The 17,403-nt window shown below is 33.0% G+C and overlaps 1 protein-coding gene across 7 annotated transcripts in view; it reads left to right on the top strand.

Annotated features, from left to right (window-relative positions):
• The window catches only part of CACNA2D1 (calcium voltage-gated channel auxiliary subunit alpha2delta 1), a 449,625-nt gene that overhangs the window by 333,559 nt on the left and 98,663 nt on the right, over positions 1–17,403 (top strand). The gene's annotated exons all lie outside the window — the stretch shown is intronic.

The following is a 17,403-nucleotide window of genomic DNA, read 5'->3' as shown; positions in this document are numbered from 1 at the left end:
ATTCGATTTAAAGGAACTTAATCCTACTGAGAAATCCTAGGAACTGTATAGCATATAAACTTCAGAGTTATTCTGCCTAAAGGCCAAAGCAGCTGAGGTTTTAAGTACAGCCTTCCCATCTGTGAGCAGAGCAGGTGCTGGCCACAAGAGGGAGAACTGAAACAAAAAGTTGCAGGTGATGATAGTTAGAAACCTGGCCAGTATTGTCTACTGTATCCAGTCACTGATCCTTAAAGATGGCAACTGGTCACAATTGCAAAAACAATACAACGACACACAGAAAACTAAACGTTATGGAATGGAATACTAGAGTTAGAATCAAGTTCATAAATTACATTAATCTTTTCTCTAAGACCCTTCTTAATTTCCCTGTACCCTTGGCCAGCTCTTGAGCTGATAGCTTGCTTGGTGAGATGACCCAAACTTTTATTCCAGAGGCCTATGAGCCCATGGTTTCTATGTCCATTCAAACAGTAGTTCCTGGCACTTGCCCATTAGCATTAATTGCCAAGCATTCAAATGCTTGAATAATTCCCCTCAGTTCTGTGCAGAGTTCTCCCTTCCTACATTTTATATAGCAACCTTCATGATAATCTCCTTGTGATCTGGAGCCTTGCCAGGAGAATTTTTTTTTCTTGTGTGTTGGTCTACTGTCACGAAAATCCCTAAATATCCAGACAGTAGCTTTAAATTTATATAGTTCAGTGAAATTTTTACTATGACCCTGGTAAGAGCACGACCTCACCCCACACCCACACACATGTTTTTGGAAAGCAGAACTTTTATTTCAGCAAAGTAAAGTTGCAGGGACAGAAAATACACATTTCCCAGTGAATCATTTTGAGGTATAATGAGGGGGAGGGGACATTCCTACTTCCTTCCCTTGGTTTCCATACTCATGCATTCCACCTTTTTAGGGCAGAGCTGGTGTGGGGAGGGGAAATCTTACCTGTAGCATTTGCTAATTTTCATAATATAAATACTCCCACTATGGCCTACTTCAAATTACCCATTTGAGTTCAACCGGTTTTAGAAATTTTCTGAAAATTTAATGGTTTTTTTATGAGCAGACACAAGCTGGTACCAGCACATTTATGAACATGGCACCATGATTGAAAGTACATATTGCATCTGAAGCACAAAATTCCAACTTGGAGATTTTCATCTTCAAGCTGGAACCTTAGTTGTACATTTGAGAGACTGCCTAATGTTTTGTCAAGGTGACAACTTCTAGTAATGTGTGGTAGACCCATTGAATCCTGCGATCATTTATTTGTTCATTATTGGACCTCTTTTACCATAAAATAGGTTGCTTAGTTTGAGGAGGTGTTATGTAGGATTCCATGATGATACTCCATGCTGATAAATCAGGCAATATGATGAACCCAGAGAAATGAGGCATTGTGAAAGGAAAGGAGATCTCATAACTGAAATATATATCAGTAACAAGAAAAACAAAATTTACCCACCCACTATAACCCTCTCCAGAGAGGTAAAATTGAATGGAATCTATTTGACATCAAGCTCCTGGTTGTCTTTTTGAAAGGTGATACTGTGTTGAAGACTCAACATTGGACAATTCCCAATAGGTTGGTCATTGACCAGTGACGGTAACTATATCACACTTGGTAAGAAAGAGCCCCTGCTTTTAGTCCAAAGTACATGCTCTTTATATCTGTTACCAGGTTTCTTCATTCATGATCCCATTTTGCTAGCACTACAGTTGCCTCAAACAAAGCTTGGGTGACCTCCAATGGACAAATCATCTTATCCACCCAATTGTTCAGTACCTCCTTTGTAAGGAATGATCTCTAGTGCTCATTGATGTGAGACAAAGAGATATGTATATTTTATGCCTACTCACGTAGCTCTATCCTCATGCTTCTTTTCCAGAACTCGGGAATGTTTTCCAGTCTTGCTCCTTTAAGGGGATTGGTGAACTAACCAGGCCATTTGCCATCATGCAAGAGTCCCTGTGTTTTCTTATCTCAGGCTTCTTGTTCCTTCACACCAAGTTGTTGACCAGATATATTTTGCCCCAAGATCCCCCCTCAACATCCATTCCCTGGCATATTCTCTCAGTATCTGCTGGTCCATATTAGGCAGACCTCACGTCTCTTTTGTTGAATATTCATTCTCTTTTTGTATTCCTGGAGCAGAGACTTCTTTTCCAGTTAGGTCATTTTGAGACTAACCTATTGCTTAGAGCTATGAGGTGAGATGAAATTGATCTTAAGAAGAGCAAGGGTCATCTTTTATGATCTCTAAGAATGGAGAAACTACTACCCTCTAAGAAGAGATTATTTCAGGAAGGTAGAGGGGAATTTGGAAGTCCAGTGTTTTCAATTGCATCCACACGATATCTTCATTCTTCTCTTGGGGTCCTTTGCCTATCAGTGTCCTAAATTTTGTGTAGAAACTTGCCAAGACTGTGAATACAGCCTCCTTTATAATTATGTAACTCTCAAAAGCAAATTTTATACCATCCATTGCTAGCGCACACTGACTTTCTCACAACAGGAGATGAAAATCTCTTTATCAGCTGCCATAGAAGTCTTCTGTCTTTTGCACTTTGCCCTTAGTTGATACTTTGCTGACCTTAAGTTGTCTTTTTCTTCAATGAATTTGATAACAACCAATTTCTAGCCCTTACGATCACTATATTTCTCAAATTCTGCATGTTGCCTCTTCAGTCTGTATTGTGTTGCAATCATTGCAAATGAAAGTCTTAGCAATTGTGATACCACAGCTTCAGAACTGTTTTGTTTTGTTTTGTTTTGTTTTGTTTTGTTTTTGCCTCTAGTTATGACTAATATGCAGCCAGTTACTAGTGAAGTCTTTGTTACCACATGGCTGGAAAATGATTTAATTCTAGAATCCCAACCTAAGAATCTGCTTCCTAAGACCACTGCTTATATCAACTTAGATTTCATTTCCCAGAAATAGTCCCTGAGGCAAGGAACCAAGTACAAATGGTTTATTTGGAAAGTACTTCTAGGAAAGACTTAATTGATCTGTGAGAAGTAAAACAAAAAAGAGAACTAATGGATGATGGATTACTAAACAAGTTATGTTCTGAGTAAGGAGAACTTAATCTTCTGGGCAATTCTGACAACCACTGTAGGTCACACAAATCAGAGTAATCACTTCCAAGGGGAAAATATGCTGGAGTATTTAAATTTAGTGATTGCTCCCTGGTGTTCCCAGGCTGCCATGTGCACAGGCAGAAGGCTCCCAGAAATGCTGGGCAGTTAAATTGGGGCCAGCATGGAAATATGAGTAGAGCACCAACACAGGTACCTCAGTTAGAAACTGAACAGTGCTAACAATAAATATTAAATATGTTTTAAAAGAATTTCTTATTCAACAGTATAAATGGCTTTGAATGAATTTTATGCTTTCAGTAATTAGACAGCAACTGATGACTTTTTTCCTAATTAAAATAAAGGATTTATGGGATTTCAAGAGATTCCTTTGTGGTTTCTGTGAACCAAGTTAATACAGACTTTATTGGTGCATTGATAGCTCTTTGTAAATTTTTACATGGGTGTCCTCACTTGGTGTAGCTTGAACATGTAAGTTAAAAGCAAATGGGCAAATAGAACTTGTAGAAAGTTTGTGGAAAGTGGGAATGCATTTGATCTGGAAGTAATGTATCTCAATACCGAAAGTTAAAAATTATTAAAGTATATCAGTTACATATTCAGAAGTAGGGAAAAAAGTAATATTAAAAGATGCACAACTCATGCAAATTGTAAAGCAAATATTGCAGGAAGATATTTGAAAGATGAAGTTATAGTGATTTCCTGCACTACTCCCAGAGAAATTTATTGCCAATCTCCGCTCCTAGTATATTGGCTTGTTTGGGTTAGTTACTTTAAATTTACTTCAGTTGTTTATGGTCATTATTTACCATAAGGTGATAAATATTTTTGTCAACTATGCTTAGAATGTTTTTACTTAACTATACACTTTTGTTTAATTTTATTATTTCAGAATAATCATTAGTACATATTCATGATTGAAAAGTCACTAAATGATTTTAAGTGATTGTACTATTCCAGAGAATAGATTTGCCCTTCAGAAAATCAATATAAAGATCTAAAGTAGACATGTATTTATTGTTTATCTTATTATATTATGTTCATTGTTTATCTTATTAATACTGTATTAATCCTCAATTTAATCGCAAGTCATACAGAATTATTATTTTTAAAAACTGCTCATGTGGCAAGAACTGTTCTATGTATTTTTATAACTAACTCATTTAGTCTTTGCAACAATCATATGAGGTAGATAATATCACTACACTTAATTTTACAGATATAGAAAAAGAGAATTCTAGTAACTTTTCTAAGGGAGAAGACAGAATTGGAACACAGCTATCTTCATTTATGAGACTAGATTTAACCACAAAGTTATGTGGCCAATATTTGAAAAAAATATATAAAATGAGTTTAGTAATGTTGTGACACCTTATATATTTACATAAAAGTCCAAAATACTAGAAGTTTTAAAGTTCTAAGATAAAAAATATGATTAGGTTATAAAACAAAAATAAGTGCTTTTTAAGTCTAAATTTATTATCCATTTTTAAAGAAGAATGTCATGCTTTGGTAGAATTCTTTTAGGAAATTTACTATGTTTTGGCTTTACAAAGCATATGTGAATTCAATTACTCTTATAATTGAAAATAAACACTAAACACTATAACTGGATTATACATTTTGCCTAAGCAATATGTCTTTTTATATATTTATTTACTTTATTTTGTATTTTTTGCTCTTATCATACCTCATGGGTTTTTTTACTTAATTTCAACCACATTAACTTCATAATTTAAAAGAAATTCTTCAGTTTTATTAGTTACTGTGTTTTAGTTAGGAGTAAAAAAATGTCTGAAATTGATACATTTAAAGAGAATTAATTCTATGCAAAATTTTGATAAGAAAAGAGTAAAATTATGTTACTTTCTTTAACATACATTCTCTAAATACAAACTTACAAATTTAAGGATACAGAAATTCTAATTATTTCAAAATATGTAATGTTTGGTGTGTGTGCGTGTATTTTTTTTCTCTCTCTCTGAAACTGTTTGAAAGTTTAGGAAAGAAACAATAATAACTTTGAGCTTTTGTAACTTCAAGGAGGCATAATAATAAGGCACCTGGAATCCTGGTAGTGACTCTGTAATGAACTTTGACAGTATTTTTCCACAAAGCCCTCATGCATTTCTCTTCATCCTCATCCTAATGTCATGTCAGTCATCCAAAGAGTTATGATGCAATCTATATGAATACTTTTCCAAAGTTGCCTAGAACCACCAGACCAAAAAAAAAAAAAAATCAAGCAGCCTCTCATTTTTTAGGCCTATATTTCTAAATTTTTTCTTTTGTTTGAAGAACAATAGTTTTTATACTTAAATCATGTATAAGATGTCCAAATGAAGGCTACATCATTTCCTAGTGTTCTGTTATCTCCAGGGTTGTTTTTGTTGCAGAAAGGAAGCCTGCTGTTAAGCAGAGCTTAAATGCAAGCATAATGGAGCTGTTTTCCCACTAATCCAGTTATACGCTTTGATAGAAGTAAGTGGTAGATGATAAGAGCAGCAATTGAATCACAGCATGTTCTGATTTACATGCAAAATTTCAAATGTGGGCACATTGAGTGGAATTTGTTTATAAAAGTGACATTTTCTTAGAAGTTGCAAGCCAGTGTGTATGCTGATTATGGACAATATGTAAAAAGTTAACAACTGAGGAAGGAGGTCAAATGTTTTAATAAAATCGCATATATTCTTACTTAAGAATTAGATGCATATGCTATGATTATATTAAGGATCTTTGGGTCAGTTTTCTTCTGGAAAGCTTTTCTAATTCATGATCATTATAAAATGCTGTCTTTGATTACTCATCAGAAAGAAATAATCAAAATATAATTCCTCATAATATCTTTCCTATTAGTTGTAAGAGAGAATTGTTTTAAGTAAACTCTCCGCTTTGCCTAGATTGTAGTCAACAGTTCTAGGAGTAGCAATCTCTAAATGCTAGTGCAGAATGAGGAGTGAGGAACCATAGTCACACAGGCTGGGAAAGGGATGATCATGATGGAATGATATGGTGACATTAGTAAGGCTCACTTCTGGTTAAGTGACCTACTTTCCAGTCTTCTTAGATAATCCTGCCTCTTACATGTACGCATTGAATTGTATATTAACAATGCACAACCTTTGAAATGACTAGTTATATGACCTTGTACAAGTTATAAGTAAGGTTATAAATCTGTTTTTCCTCTTTGAAATAGAAAAATTGTATTTAACTTGCCAGAATGTTGTTGAGCACCCCATGAAATAAAACATGTGAAGTGCTTACATACTGCAGCCATTATTATGGTTATTGTTATTATTTTCATCTTCCAGTACTTGTCTACCGACTGTTGGGAGACAGTTCTTCATGAATATATGAATATGTCACAATTCTTCAAGTCTAAGCATTAACAGCCAATGTGCTCAGATTTTGTCCATTCCAGGATAGTGAAGAGGTTTACATAGCAGAGTAATTACAATATTGGGTATATATGATCAAGGGCTTACCTAATCTTGGGATTTCTTGCCCAAAACATACCTACTGCTGGTACAGATGACCCCTGGCCCTCCCCCGTCCCCTGTGGGAATCGGGGTTTGGGTGCAAACAGAGATGTTACTGTGGCTACTGTTATTGCTATGAGTAATAAGCTGCCTTTTGTCTCTTACCAGAGGACTTGCATCTCTGAAACTGTAGGAGGCTAACTCGTTAACTTACAAGTAGGTGAAATTTCAGACAGTTCCCACTTTTTGACTTGACAATTTAACACCAACTAATGTCAGAGTGGAGGATTTAAATATGGAATTGCACTGTTATATGCAAGAAAGACCTAATTTGGTTTGTTCCTTTTCCTATGAGCTTTAAATTTCAGTTTTCCTTCTAAAATATGCCTGCCTAATGGTTTTCTTAATTTAGGAACTTTTCTGCATATGATAACAAGCACATTTGTAAGTTGTTGCACAATTTAAATTAAAAAGTTACTTTTGACCCTTACAAAATGGGCCTTTTCTTTTTTGCCAGAGCTCAAGTAAAATGAAAGATATTTGGTATGCCAATACAGTTTGTAATAAATGAATTCTAGGAGAATAATTTCATTTCAAGTCTTATAAAATAGTCACCTATTAAGATTGCAGGAACACTGTATGTTGATTCATATCTAAATTATGTCAACAAACAAAAATATTGGCGTTTACACCCTTGCTACTTAAAATGAGGCCTGTGGCCAAGCAGTATGAGCAGCACCTGGCAACTGGTTAGAAATGTAGAATCTCAAACCCCACCCCAGACCAATAGAGCCAGAATCTGCAGTTAGCAAGTCTCTCAAGTGATTCCTCAGCAATGAGGAATTCAGGGAACATTACAGAGGTGCATTCAGCAAAGTCCAATGGGCACCCGTCTGGGCTTTTTATAACTAATCATGCTTATTATTGACTTAGATTTTAAAATCTTGGTACTTCGTAGAATTACTAGTACTATGGATGTCTATGAAAGTGTTTATTTTGTAGCCATTTCCTTTTTGGAAGGGAGTTATTCAAAAAACAGGAAGAAGGAGTAGAATTAAGTTCATTAAAAAAAAACAAACTTCTTTCTATCATACTTTTTTTTAAAGGTAAAGATGGTTACTTTTTAAAATTATCTTCATTTAAAAGACACAAAAGAAATTATAAACTGTAAAGAAAAGATTGAAATTCTAGGAAAATTTAGAAGTAATCAAAGTTATTTAGTTAAAAAAAAATTGCTAAAGTATAACTTAATTGCTTTGCAAGTATAAGGAAAGTTTATAAAATATTGACAAACATGAGAAATATTTTTACTATTAATTACATGATTCACTAAAGATGGATTTTGGTACTTAAAATTTAGTTGCATTTGTAGTTTTAGAAATAGCAATGTAGGTGAGGCAGAGGGAATACTTTTATCTTGAACTAAACTATTATTTTTTAAAAATATAAATGTTATTTACTTATTTGCTGGGACTTGAGGATTAGGAAAAGACTCCATACCCAGTAAGCACAGATGTAGGTTTATACTTCTTGGAAAAGATTTTTCAAAGTACAGTTATTCATTTAATTTTGAGTATAGGTAAAGAGAGTGGTGACTAGGGCTGACCTGAACTATAGTCTTGGCGGAGTTGCTTATCCATCACTTCAATTAAATTAAGCCATCATATTAGAACTTTTTATTTAGCAGGTTTAAATTCAAAAGAAATTAAAATATAAAGTGATACTGTACTAAAGTACTTATTAGTAGAATGTATAGACTTAAACCTTGATTTTTGAATAGCAAAATCTCATTTCAGCAAAACCTTAAGGGAGTAAAAACTCATTTTGAGAATTTTGAAATCTTCACTAGAGCTTGGAAATATGTGCTAAGACACAGATGCTTTTTTTTGTATGTTCTTTTGTGTGGGGCTTTGTCATAAAATGACAATTTTCATGTTAAGGTCTCATAAATTTCAAGTGCAAATACTGGCATTTGCATTTTCCCACTACGTTCCTAGTGTTTTGTTAAATAATTCATGCTTATTGTATCCTTTAAAATATATTCCAATTTTTTTTCACTCCTCATGAAATCTCTTTAACCCTATGCACTATTAATAGGTATCTTTTTTGTCTATTTTTTATTAATTTATATCATATCATACTCTAAGTTTTTTAATATGTATTTCATATATATGAAATAGTTATATATAATATTTGATCTCAATGGAACTGAGTTAGATTGAATGTAAAATTTTTAACGTAGTTGGTAAATTTATGTTGATGCCAGATGCTGTTTCATGTTTAGAACTCATTGGTGATGTTAATAACCTTGTTTAAAAAACAGATCTGTCCTTTCCTTTAGGTACATGTCTTACAGATATGCATAAATTAGTAATCGCATCTGTTTACCCTGAGTCTTAATGTTTCAAAGTTTATACAGCTGCATGCTTATCGCCCCACATTGCTCAGGTCTTTGTTTGAATGCTTCCTTAGTATAGAGGTCTTCTTCGATGACCATGTCTTCAAAATCATTCTAGTTTTAGTTATTGTATCACTTCAATTGTCATCTATCACTTTACCTTACTTCATTTTTGTTTATGGCGTTTCTCTCCATCTGATATTTTATATATGCGTTTGTTCTTTATTTTCTATGTCCCTGTACTTCTTCTTTGCCGGGAATGGATATTTCTTTGAATTTAGAGGCTGTTTTGCTCAAATGTTACTGTGTATAGATTTCAAGGCACATAGTGGTCCTTCTTGAATTGACTCTACTTCTTTGTCAGTCGTAACAGTGCTAGGGGGAAAAAAGTGCTACATAGATGTCAGAATTTTATAACAAATTTCAATCAGTGATAAAATATCTTTGTGTTTTTAAAGGATTGGAGTTATCTTCACTCATCAGTGTTGCAGTTTCTCTACTCGGCAAATACATTGGATATGTGTGTCATTCTCTTTGTGGTTTTTAGGTAAATCCCACAATCTTTACAACTGCTCTTTTTTCAAGTAAGGAAGATGTTCCAAGTAATCATCTTTAGGTACAGTGAAATATTGAACACGTTGGCCAGCTCTGTATCATAGTGTTGGCGAAAAGGAAGAGAATAAAGAGTATATGATCATTTGGTCATTTTATTAAAGCTTCATCTTTGGCAGCTGGCATTTAAATTTCCACAGGGCTATGAAAAAATAATTGTAATATAAATAATGCTAATATGATTACTATATCTCAAGATGATGGAGAAAATGCTGTTCATATTTCTAGTCAGACATGTGTTATATCAGGATTGCACAATGGTTGAATAAAAGATGTTTGAAAAAATATAAATATCGAGTAGTGAGTCAGAAGCTTAATACAAATTACTTTTGAAGCAAAAGTATAGCACTCTCATTTGAAATTCTTCTAAAGGCATATAATTAGATTTAAAAGTTTTCTATGTCAAAACAGTAATAGAATATATTAAAATGATAACTGGGACTTATGTGGAAATGTATTCAGTGTTTCAACAAAGGTCAACAGACTGAATTTTGGGTATGCCATTATTCAAGTTAATTGAAATATTTGTTTAAAAATGAAAACATTTGGCTAAAGTTTTGATAGGTGATGGTTTATAATTTTAGGCAAACACAAATTTTAATTGATAATGTTGCCAATATTTTCACTATTTTATCGGTGCCATTTTCTTTCAACATATACAGAATATATTATTCCTACTCATTTATGTAATTTTTTTCCCTGATAGTTAAAACTATCAGAGCTAAATGATATGATTTTAGAATATGAGGGGCTTTCTCAGCAATCTAGTAAAACCTTTTATTTCAGAAAGGAGAGACCTAAAGCGGTCTCAAAGGAGATAATTGAATCGGTTGTAGCCATTGATGCTTATTAGAGACCTGGTTTTCCTAAATGGAATTTTCCTAAATGGAATTAAAAAGTGGAAAATTTTTTATCAGTTTTTTTTTTTTATAAAATAGGCCAACAACAACAACAACAACAAAATAAAACAAAAAAACACAAACCAGCAGTCAGTACTGAGCCACCGCAAGGTCAATTTTAGGACAAGAGTGTTCAAGTTCCAGAGTGCCATCAACAAAGATATTCCTGGCGTTTGTGTGGGAGAGTGATCACACCTTCTGGTTTTCCCTGGTCAGGCATTAATAGAAATTAAAATTATATTCACAACATTAGCAAAAATCATGAATTACCTAGTAATACTTTTAATAACATATCTGGGACCTGCATTTTAAAACAGGGAAGGGAATATATGATCTATATGTAAAAAAGTTGAAATGGAAATAGTTATAAATGTGAAATTAATGAATAATTCTTCCTGGAATGAAAATCTGACTTGTATGAAGATGTCAGTTTTTCTCAAATTTATTTGGTAAATGCAGTTCTTAAGTTTAATAGGAAGACAGTTGAAAGAAATAGTATTATAGGATACAGTTTGTTCAGCTTCCTCCTCTGGTATACATTGAAAATAATTAGATACTGTAGAGTGAGTGTGTCAGGTGTTTGGGTTAGAAGCAGATTTCTGACTCTTAGTCAGAATATTTCTGACTCTTAGTCAGAATATTCTTATTTGCTGTGTGACTCTGGGCACATTGCTTTATACTCTAAGCCTCATTTCCTCAACTGTAGAATAGAAACCATATTAAAACTGAAATCATAAGGTTGGTGAAGGTTAAACGAATTCATACATGTAAAGTGCTTACCCTGGCACAGTTATAAGTCTCAGTATACGTTGGCTAATATTCTTATTATTAATATTAAAAAGTAAGAAGTTGATGGAATATGGAAATCAGTAAAGAAATAAAAGTATTCTAGAAGTTTATTCCAAATTGTAATTTATTATAAAGAATGAATCACAAACCATTAATTATTCAATAAAAGGGAAAACTGACTAGCTCTTTGAAAAAAACAGATTACTATAATTTTTACCTCATACTATTGTAGAAATAAGTTCCAACATGACTAAACACTAAAGTGTAAAATAAGCAAACAAAATCATCAAATATTAGTAGAAACTATAACTGAATATTTACCTGATTGACGGATGGTTTTCTAAGCATAACATTATTTTATGAAATCATAAATAGGTTCAAAAATTAAAATTAGAATCTAAGCAACAAAATAAAGGAAAAAATAGGATTTACAATCCCCAGGATTATTTTGCTTCATTAGCCATCAAGGAAATTCAAGTAATTACTTTACTGAAATATTTTTTTTCTTAAAATTTAGCCATAAAAATGTTGTGTTTATGAGAATGAAGTAAGATTATAATATATATATTGTAAATTGTTGCAAAATTTTTGGAAAGTAATTTGCCAACAGATAAAGAACCTTAAAATCATTCTTAACAGGTAATAGTTACATGTGAATGAATAAATGTTATCAGCTATTTTCTCTGGATTCTAAGATAATCATTTTATTTCTTATGATATTTTATAATCTCCAAATGTTCTACATAAAATAGGAAAGTTAAAATAAATTAAAAATAATTCTAATAGGAATAAGAGTTAACCAAGATTTTGCAGATCACAGGCTGTTCACTTCCATTTTATTTTTCCTGCATCGCCATCTGTTGTCCAAAATGTGGATAGCTTCATAATTTGTAATTGTACTACTTACCATGCAAAATTGTAAGCTTTTAAAATTTAGATAATGCATTTAAATTAATTACTTTACATAATATAAATTTTTCTATAGATTATTATTGTTAAATTATGTTAAAAAGTTTACTCATATTTTGCATTTAAAAAAAAAAATGTTCTTGTTCCAAAGGTCTAGGTTTGATCTCTTGTTTTTGCTGATCATCTACAGTTTGAACTTACACTTTGGCACTATATATATATATATCTTTTCCATGCAAAAAAGAAAGGAAATAGATTAGCACAATATTTCAAAAACTAAGGAATTATAAATTATGTCAGTTTTGCCCCATTATGTTTTATGACTAAACAATGTATAAAGTACCCTAAAGTAAGTCTGCCTGTATCAGAGTTTAGAATCCATGGATGATGGAAAGGAATAGAAAGGAATAGAAAGGTATACTGAGTGGTCAAACAAATATTCAAAACGGCACTTCTTTTTTTCCGCAGTGCCAACTGAAAGAATATTACCTCCAAGTTTTTTTTTTTTAATTTTTAAGTTTTATGGTAAAATACTTGACCCCACCAATCTTCTCACTTCGTGAACATGTATTACAGATACCAATCCTAGACAAGGATGCTTTCCAGGAACTTGATGCTTTGACTTATGCTGAATATCAAGGCAGTGCCAGCATTTCATCATTTGTATCCAGGTTAATCCAAAGAGCAGCAGAGCCCCCTCTCTCAGGAGTATTGTATGAAGTGACTTCTTACTCAGTAAAGGATCAGAAAATAGATATTGCCTTTACATATCCAAAGGTTTTGAGAAATTAACAGTTTGTTCTGGCCCTGAAGTATCTTTTCATTTGACATGTGTACTTTACTATGATATTTAATAGGAATGTTTTTTAGAAACATTAAAATTTAATGTTCATGGTTATCTGAGAGACTGTTTTAAACATTAAACTGATGTTTGAGGGGCTCTTGTATCATCCTATTAGTGAACCTTATTTAAAGCTCACTAAAGCTGATATTTTATTTATTTTAATTGCTTATCTGACTCTTTCTCATGAATCTAGGAATTCATTCTCATTTCAGTATTAAGTATACTAACTTTTTTCACTAAAATAATCTTTTAAATGATAGAGTTGCAATTGCTTTGACATCTGTTTTATGCCAAGCTCTATGCTACAGGTTCTACATACATCTTCATTTGACTATTTTAATAGTGTCTACTTGGACAATTTTTTTTTATATTTATGAATGTATAAGTTTAACAACATATTATAGAGCTAAAATACAATTAGTACACCAATAAGTCTATAGTTTGCCTATTGATCAACATTTTATATCATCTTTTAATTTTCTTAAACTCCATACATGTATTCAGTAAGTCTTTATAACATACTTATTATATGCCAAGTATTGAGAATACAATGGTGGGGTAGCCTTTTTTTTTTTTTTTTTTTTTTGTCCATGTGGGCTTCTAATCCAGAGTCAATCAAGATACCATACAAAGAAGTATGATGTTATTACTGTAATGTGTTCTATAAGAAAGAGCTATATGTAGGCCCAGAAGAGTTTATGATGGAGTGACTTGACCTAGTGAGGGAAGGTCATAAAAGCCTTTTAGAAGGAAAGAATGTTGAGGTAAGTAGAAAAACCAAATGTAGAAAAGAGGAAAAGTGTAGGCAGAAGGAACAGAATATGTGAAAGAAGTGAAAAGGATCTCCAAATGCTGAAGTAGAGATGCAAAGTCCTGCATGATTTCTACCCAGAAACTCACATAACCCCACACGCCTTCCTGTCTCAGATGCTGGCAGAGATTTTCTTCAGCAACGCCAATAAGGGACGGACTTGGTTGAATTTTGGAGGGCTCAGGAATGAAATCTGTGTGATACTAGTTTGGATTTCTGACTCTGTAGGGTTAGTTTAAAAATATAATTTTAAAAGAAGTATTTCTTGAAAGCAAAAGTAGGGCTCTTTAAATCTACTTTCCTTAACTATATGCAGTTTCAAAGTTTTATAATGATATGTTATTAAACTTTTGCCCTAAGGTTTTTAATATATATGTGGTTTATATATTAAATACATGGTTTATAAATTAAAATCTAGACAGATGTTACCAAAGGCTGCAATTTCAGTTTATGAAAATAAACCCGTTCTTTTTTTTCTGTTCTAAAAGCAGGTGAGTATAAGATGGCTGTGAATATATTCCTATCTAATTTAGAACTTTTAAAATTTCTAATTCCTTTCCTTAGGAGAATAAGATTTGCTATAGGGATTTAGCCTTTGTAAGTTATTCCTTTCTCTGCATTATTTATAAGTTTTATTATGAATATAATTATAATATTTCTATTACACACTACTGAATTTGTATTTAATAAATTGAATTTACATTTAATCAGTTTGTGTTGAAGTGATTTAATGAGATGCTTCACTTTTCTGTGTTAAAAGCAGGTCAAGGCTAGTCAGAAGACTCAGGGCAATACATTATTCAGTGTTCATTTTCTGCAGAACTTGTAATTTTACCATGATTCATGGTTTAACTAAATCAGTTAATAACATTTCCTATAACCATATCTAATAATTCTCTAAGGTTAGATGTTTTAATATTTTGACAAACTATTTTTCTTTACTTCCTAACAGGAGAATTCTCACATTCTTTTATTTTCAAAATGAAACATATAGATTACAATCGTGTCACATTATCAAAAAATGGAAAAGTGATGAAAGAGGAAGTGGGAGTTAGATTTGGATCTGAAGAGACTAAGTTTTCACATTCAAATTTATATAAAACAGTAAACAGATTTTTTCACCTCTTTCTATTTCCAGCATCATTTTCTTCCTTCACTCTTTCATATCAATCTTCTCTTGCTCTAATGACCATTCATTTTAAAGAAGCCTTTCCTTCAACCCAGGTTAACCTTTACAGGTATCACCTCTTTTCCTTCTCTGCTTCCCAGCCAACAGGCTTTGAAGACAGGCCTCCACACATGCTATAACGCCCCATTGTTCTTCAGTGCATTCCACTGGATTCTGCCCCCACAGAGACTGCATATAGCATGGATGAGTTCAGTAAGTCCTCATCTTCTCTGTCTCCAAACTGCATTGTCTTCTTCCTGAGACTTTTTTCTGTCTCTCATCATCCAGGATGGTCCAGGCACCTAATTTTTTCCTCACCTCCATGGGAAGGAATTTAACTCTTATTTACTTTTCTCAAGAACTCCTCTTCTACTTCACCTTTATTTCACATGGTTTTAAACCAAATTTCTATGCTGAAGCTTTTTAAAATCTCTAACCAAGACTTCTTTTGAGCTTCGTGCTTTAAATGTTATGATTTCTTGACATCCCATTTGCATATCTCACTTATATTAAAAACTCACCCTCACTTGAACTCTGCGTTTCTCTTCCCTATTCCTGAAGCATCCCTGAACCCATCACTTCTCCAGTCCCTGGCCATTTCGATGCCCCTGTTGGAAGCTGGCAATCATTCATAATACCACTACTTGCTTAATTCAACCACTTATGCAATCCACCACCACGTCCTATTGCTTCTTCCTCCAAAATAGACCTGGAATCGCTCCTTTTCTGATCATCTCTACAAATAAAGCCATTTTGCATGTTCCAGCTAGGTTACTGCAGTAGCCTTCTAATTATCCCCACTCCTTTTGTATTGTGCTCACCTTAAATCCATTTCTCAAACAACAGCTAGGGTAACCTCTTAAAATTCTAGATTAAATTATTTTGCATTTGGCTTAAAATCTTTCTGTGACTTTTTATTTGACAGAAAATAAAGTACCAATTCTTCATATTTCCATTAGATACCTGCATAATCTAGCTCCAGCCTCCCTCCCTGAATTCATTTTATATCGTTTGTCCTCATATGTGACTGAGCTAAACTCCTTCTTTATGTTTCACTAAATGGCTCCCATACCCTCCCCCCACATTAGGGCCTTTTTAATGTTGTTCTGTTTGCCTGTAATATTCTTTCTCCATTTTTTCCCCCAGAGATCTCCCCTAACTACTCACAGTCCAAATTAGAACTTATTCCCCTGATACTGTCTTCTAGAGCATAATATTATGTTGCTTAACAGAAGTAATTATAATTTATTGTAATATATTGATAGCTTGTGTGGAACTAGTTAAAATCCCAGACTTCTGCCCTAGTGCTCGTCTGAATTCTGTCTATCACTTCTTTAGTATGTAGCTATGAACAAATTACTTAACCTCTATGCTTATTTCTTTGTGGATAATAATGATACTCATCTTGTAGGGTATTTGCCAAGAGGAGATTAATATTTATAGAGCGTATAGTGAATGCAGAACATAGTAAACACCATATGAGTGTTTGTTTATATGTGTGCACAAACCCAGTTTACTTAATGTGTGAAGGCACAAAACTATTACTTGCCACAATTCTTGAAATAACAGACTGATAGTAAATATTTGCTTAAAGGATTGTTGAAAAGTGCAGCGCACCTTATAATTAGGCTTCCATGACCTTCAGAGAATAAAGAATGATGCATTATATTTATAATATATATTCGCTTATAAATTTTTTGGCTTATAATCCACCTATTGAAACCATTTAATTATGTTTTTGATCTGAGACTATCTTCAACATTTAATGTGTCTAGCCTCTACTTCCTAACAAGTATATTTTTATTATTCTTGTTTTGCCAATATGACAGTTTAGGCCCCAAGAGCCTGAGGGAATTCCACAAATAGCAGAATTAATAAATGATAGCATGATCCTACTCATCTTAATATCCAGGATCTCATTGCAGTACTCGTGTTGTTCTTATCTTTTTTGGAAATAGCCAGTGAACTATGTGAATACTTTTTATAGGATTGGTGAAATTACTTTGGTGATCATTCTTAAATTTTTGGTTTGAGGCAGGCGTCATTGGTGTTCATGTTTTCTCCTCCTGTAGCCTTTGTCGTTCAGGTCCTCATCACTGATAGCAATAACTCTATAATAATCTTTTGCTCTTTGTCTTGGCTCCCTGATTCCACTCTAGTCTGTATATCACCTCTAGAGTAATAGTTCTAAAAAGCTACCAGTTGTTCTTCCCAGTTTCAAATTGCTTCCCTGCTTTAACCCCCATAGGAAAACTCTACTCTCAAATTTCAAAATTATTAAATCTCTGTTTCTTTAATTCAGTCTACTATCTTTCTATCTCGTTTGCCCTTAGGTGAAACAAGTAAAATACTCAGTTTTTCCCTGTATCCTGCACAGGCATATAATA

The sequence above is a fragment of the Rousettus aegyptiacus genome, unplaced genomic scaffold, assembly GCF_014176215.1.
Source record: "Rousettus aegyptiacus isolate mRouAeg1 unplaced genomic scaffold, mRouAeg1.p scaffold_m13_p_13, whole genome shotgun sequence".
NCBI lineage: Eukaryota > Metazoa > Chordata > Mammalia > Chiroptera > Pteropodidae > Rousettus > Rousettus aegyptiacus.
The sequence above is the reverse complement of the archived record's forward strand: the minus strand, read 5'-3'. Positions and strand labels throughout refer to the sequence as shown.